The sequence below is a fragment of the Myotis lucifugus genome, unplaced genomic scaffold, assembly GCF_000147115.1.
Source record: "Myotis lucifugus unplaced genomic scaffold, Myoluc2.0 scaffold_259, whole genome shotgun sequence".
Classification (NCBI taxonomy): domain Eukaryota; kingdom Metazoa; phylum Chordata; class Mammalia; order Chiroptera; family Vespertilionidae; genus Myotis; species Myotis lucifugus.
In genome coordinates this window covers 1,198,874-1,204,128 of record NW_005871307.1, presented here as the reverse complement: position 1 = coordinate 1,204,128, position 5,255 = coordinate 1,198,874, and positions in this window count along the sequence as shown.

The window sequence follows — 5,255 nt, the reverse complement described above, 5'->3', positions numbered from 1 at the left end:
GCGTGTGTGTGCTGGATAGGGATGTAAACTGTTTCTTGTTAAAAGTTGTACACAAAAATATTTGGGAAACATTACTTTGAAGAAATCTCTTCTGAGTATTTTGTGCTCAACAGCAACTATCTTATTTTGGTTGGTTTTACAGATACATGAGGCTGTCCTAGCAAGCACATCACGCTTCAATGGCTGTGACAGAGCATGGGGAATATGTATAAGGGAACAGCTTCCCTCTCTCCCAGAGCAACTCAATGTGCTAGCATTATTGTCCTATTCATTTCTTTCTTCCAAAGGAAGAAACTGTGGTTCAGAAATAAGCTGATGCCCCCAAAAGGCGCCGGCAGGGCCTGAGTGGCACATTTCTGGCCCTTAGTGTGGAGCTTGGCTGAGATCTGCCCCCTGATGGTCAGGGCTGTTCACAGAGTGCGAGGAGCTCTGTCCCAGGTGAAGCCTGTCCGCTCAGCAAACATCTGTCCAAAGGCTGCATCCTCCAATTGCTGGGAGAGCCCAGGTGAGGAGGGATGCGAGGCTCCTTCTGAGTTACACAATGTAGGAAGAACAGGTTTGTTTTGGAGGCTTATTTTCACGCAGCCTTGCCCTTTCCAGGCAGTTGTGTTCAGGAAAGCACGATGTGTATGTTTCCTCTGCCTAAAGATTTTCAGGAAGTGAAAACAGTTTTTTGTGAAACCAGTGTTTTTGGATCAAAATGTGTCGTGGTTGGGAAGCTCTCTCCGCTGTCTGGGTGAGGTCAGTTAACCTGGCCCTGTAGTCCCCACCCTGGGGCGCAGGGCTGGCTGGAGGGTGTCTTAGTCTGGCAGCCCAGTGTCTTCAGTGGCCTGTAACCACGGTGTGCTGCCCTTCTGCTGCCCTTCCTTGCTCTCCTCTGGTCATTCTGTTGTACTATATTTTCTGCTTCCCAGTTTTAACATTCTTATTTAAAGAGGTTTATTGAAATATCCTTGGCATATATATATATATATATATATATATATATATATACTAGTAGCCCGGTGCACGAAATTCGTGCACTGGGGTAGGGGGGGGAGAAGGGGCCCCTCAGTCTGGCCTTCACCCTCTCCAATCTGAGACCCCTCAGGGAATGTCCAACTACCTGTTTGTGCCCACACTTTTAACAGATAACAGCTCCATTGTTGTTCCTTTCTTATGCTTAAAACCATTGGAATTAGTAGGTATTCAAAGTGTGTATACATTTTGGGGGGACACCCTGTATATCTCTAGTCAGTGGTGAAAGAAACCAACAGCAGATTTGGAACCCCCAGACAGGGAACCTTGCTCATTCCCCACATGTCTCCCCACTTCACTTTCCACCTTCGTGGACAGCAGGAGAATCAACATTTTCTCTCATTAATTCGGAAAAGCACGTCCTGTCACCCATTGCCCAGCAGGAGTGCGCTAGGCCCCAAGCAAGCAAGGCTCAGTCAGGGCAGCCTTCACTCATGGGTGCTGGCACCCAAAGTGCACATTCCTCCTCTACAGTCGCCCCAACTATCCCACTGTTTCACTGAGAGGACGGAATTCCTCTCTGCCTCTGGGTTCTTGATCTTGAATGCTGACCAAAGGCACCTCAGAGAGGGCCGCCCGCGCCCACCAGGTGTGTCTGTCTGCACCTGGTCCTGCCTCAGTACCTGCATTAACTCCCCAGAGGTGATCTCGTAGCTGCACTGGCCTCTGTGGGAACAGGGCATCACCACTCCGCCCTCTCACTGTCATCTCACAGGCGCCCACTCTCAGCACCCCAGAACACCCAGACACTCTCCAAAGGATGTGAGCGCATCAGAGGGGATGTGTGCATATCCTGTGGGGGTGTTAGGCATGTCGGGTTGATGGAAGTGCGGTGGAGAGGCGGGCGGAACTTGTGCACGCCTTGGTTTGCAACTGTTGCAGGCGTGGGAGGGTGACAGTGTGCTGGGGGATGTTCGCACACCAGGGGGGTATGTGCACATCGTAGGCCTCTGGCTTTGCAGATCCAAAAACCCCCGTGGTGCGGCCAGGGGACGTCAGTCTGGCCCGCCACGGTGGCTGTCCCTGTGATCCTGCACCTTCTGGGCCAGGAGGTGGATCTTGCGCAGCCACTCCTGGGCGCTGATGGCTGCCTCCCCACCGTGAAGGGTCACGGATCCGAGTCCTGGGACCGTGAACAGCCTCAAGCGCTGCCCCCCACCTGGCAGGGTCACAGATCCATTTCTTGGTCCCGTGGACAGCCTCAAGCACTGACCCTCACCCGGTAGGGTCACAGATTCGGATCCCAGACTGCAGACAGCCTCCCCTGCTGCCCCCCTGCCCACCAGGTCACGGATCCGGGTCCCGGGACCACGGACAGCCTCAAGCACTGCCCCCCGCCCGGCAGGGTCACAGATCCGAGTCCCAGACTGCAGACAGCCTCCCGCGGCGCCCCCCGCCCGGCAGGGTCACAGATCCAGGTCCTGGGACCGCGGACAGCCTCAAGCACTGCCGCCCCACTCGCGAGGACATGGATCCAGGTCCCAGACCGAGACAGCCTCAAGCACTGCCCCCCGCCCGGCAGGGTCACAGATCCGGGTCCCAGACAGCAGACAGCCTTGCCTGCTGCCGCCTGCCTTCAGTATGCAAATTAGCCGCCATCTTGTTGCTTCAGGGTGGGGGTCCCCACTGGGGTGCCTGGCCAGTCTGGGTGAGGGGCTGAGGGCTGTTTTCAGGCTGGCGGGTGACTGAAGCTCCAAACCTCTCCTTTTTTTTTTTTTTTTTATTCTGGCATTTATTTACCTTCTATGCCTGTCACTGGAGCTGAGAGCTGGCTTTCTCTCTGAGGCTCGGCTGCTGAAAGCAGGTTTCTGGCCTTTGTTTACCTTCTGTATTTGATACAATGTTGCGGTCTTGCTAGATGAAGCCCGGCTGACTGAAAACAGGTTTCTGGGGTTTTGTTTAGCTTCTATATTTGTTACAATGTTTCAAACTGCAAGCTCAGAGGCCGGCAAGGCAAGCGGGGAAGCTTGGCTTCCTCAGTCACTGAAGGAAGCAAGCCTCCCTGTTCGCTTCAAGCTGCCTGGCTGCTGGCTGCCACCTTGGCTGGCAGTTAATTTGCATATCTCCCTGGTTAGCCAATGGGAAGGGTAGCGGCTGTACGGCTCATTACCATGTTTTTTTTTTATTAGATAGGATATGTTTAAGTTGTATAGCTTCATGTTTTGAGATAGTATACATGTGGAAAGATCACCACAATTGAGCTAATTAACATATCACCTCTGCTTAGTTGCCACTATGTGTGTGTATGTGTGTGGTGAGATTTCACCTTAGATCTATCCTCTTTGCAATTCCCAGTATACAATACAGTGTTGTTAACTGTAGTCACCATGCACTCCCTGCATTACATCTCTACAAATTTGCTCTAGAACTTATTCATCTTGTGTAACTGAGACCCTTTGAACAATATCATCCCATTTCCCCCTCCCTTCTGCCATGGCAACCAATATTCTATTCTCTGCTTCTATGAATTTGACTATTTTATATTCCACATACTAGTATAAGTGAGATCATATAGTATCACTCTCTCTATGTCTAGCTTACTTCACATAGCACAGTGCTCTCCAGGTTTATCCATGTTGTCACAAATGGCAGGACCTCCTTTTTCAGGGCTGAATAATATTTCATCATATATATGTATGTGTGTACAGATATATATATATAGTATATATATATATATATACTATATATAGTTTATATATGTAAACTATATATATATATGTGGGGAGCCAGCACGGCCATGACATACTCAGCCCCAGGGCGCCTTATGTGCCATGCCAGCTCAGCCTGGTTCAGTGACCCTGAGTCGGGGGGTGAAAGGATTGAGAAAAGACAGACAAGAGAATGAAAGCTGGGTCTCGGTGGGACGCTACTCCCTGATGAGGAGACAACGACAATGCCCACAAGCCGTGTCTTTATTTTATAGCAGATGCCACGAGGCAAAATAGGGGTGTGATCAAGTTGTTTACAGCATTCTCGTGAGTTTCAACCTCACTTAACTACATGCACCCGAACTCTATCACAAGGCACGTGGGGCCACGTGTTTGGACCATAGGTTCAAGCTTACAACCACAGCCGTTGGCTATAATTGTGCTGGGAGGGCCCTGCCCTTCCAGCTGGGACTTGCACGTGGCAATGAGAGGACCCTGTCCTTTCATTAGTCCGAGGCTTGAGCCTGGCCAAAACACTGTACCCGCGCCAAATATATATATATAGTTTATTCATGAACAATGCAGGGGTTAGAGGCATGGACTCCCCCTCCAATCAGTTGAAATTTAATGTATAACTTTTGACTCCCCAAAACCTTAAATTGTGGGAAATTTGTTCCAGGAAATACCCCACCCCATCCCCCATAGATGCCAAAATACCCAGATGCTCAAGTCCCCCATATAAAATGGCATAGATTAATGCATACAGTCAGTCCTCTGCATCCATGGGCTCCCAACCATGGGTGGAAAATAGTACAAGTATTTATTGAAAAACACCATGTATGAGTGGATCTGAGCAGTTCACACCTGTGTTCAAGGGTAAAAAAAAAAGTATATATGCAAGCTTTCCTCTCCCTTTCCCCTCCCTTCTCCCTTTTCCTAAAGGCTTTTGAAGTCCCCCTTACTACTCACTTAGAAAGCCTAGAATGGGTAGAAAATGCTACAGAGACAGAAGGGCCGTGGGGCAGGACAGCGGGTGGTGATAGCTGACGGGAAGCGTTCTGAGTATCAAAGCTGGGCCTCCTCAGAAGGAAGGCTCTCTAGCATGTCTTGTCCAACATATTCATCATATGTTACCCATATGAGGTCATAAAGGTCACTCCACCAATTTTGTGGACCATTCGCCACGACCTGAAAACATCTTGGAAGGCTTGACGATCAGCTGAAACTGATAAGAGAATATGTCTTATAAGTAAATAGCACAGGACCAGGATGGGGGAGATGTGGCAGGGTCATGAAAAAGACTTAAAAGGTGTTTAGCTAAGAGTTGAGTGAAAAAGAGCCACCAGCAGGTGTGGACCCGCCCCACCAGCCCCCCCCCCCCCCCCCTGTTTTTTCGGGCTTAGGAGAACAAAGGGCGGCTTACCAGACACCCAGAGGATTTTCGCAACTCAGAGGGCTTCTTCTCAAACCTGGAAGACGATGTAATACCCGGCTCTCACATTACGACCAAAAAAAATACGTTGAAAGATTTCGACACGACAGCAGGGGCGAAGAGCCAATTTCCAAGAAAATCTATAGTTGAAAAAAAGG